Raw genomic sequence first — 545 nt, forward strand, 5'->3', positions numbered from 1 at the left:
TTTGGATGATTTCTCCATGAGGGATTATAGGTGTTTCCATAGGGTTCACCCATGTAATTCACCTCTGCTATTGCAGGGTTCTCAGGATCATAAGCTTCTTCTTCAGACGATGCCTCTTTAGTACTGTTGGATGCAGCTTGCAATCCATTCAGACTCTGAGAAATTATTTTGACTTGTTGAGTCAATATTTTTTTCTGAGCCAATATGGCATTCAGAGTATCAATTTCAAGAACTCCCTTCCTCTGAGGCGTCCCATTACTCACAGGATTCCTTTCAGAAGTGTACATGAACTGGTTATTTGCAACCATGTTAATGAGTTCCTGAGCTTCTGCAGGCGTTTTCTTTAGGTGAATGGATCCACCTGCAGAATGGTCTAATGACATCTTAGCTAATTCAGACAGACCATCATAGAATATATCCAGGATGGTCCATTCTGAAAGCCTGTCAAAAGGACACTTTTTGGTCAGTTGCTTGTATCTCTCCCATGCTTCATAGAGGGATTCACCTTCTTTCTGTTTGAAGGTTTGAACATCCACTCTAAGCTT

At 41.1% G+C, this 545-nt stretch overlaps 1 non-coding gene across 1 annotated transcript; it reads left to right on the forward strand.

The window, feature by feature from the left end:
* The first annotated feature begins 438 nt into the window (after nucleotides 1-438).
* LOC112781310 (small nucleolar RNA R71) lies at nucleotides 439-545 on the forward strand. The gene has a single exon (XR_003192094.1). It is a non-coding gene; the product is annotated as a small nucleolar RNA R71 (small nucleolar RNA).

The sequence above is a fragment of the Arachis hypogaea genome, chromosome 19 (assembly GCF_003086295.3).
Source record: "Arachis hypogaea cultivar Tifrunner chromosome 19, arahy.Tifrunner.gnm2.J5K5, whole genome shotgun sequence".
Lineage (NCBI taxonomy): Eukaryota > Viridiplantae > Streptophyta > Magnoliopsida > Fabales > Fabaceae > Arachis > Arachis hypogaea.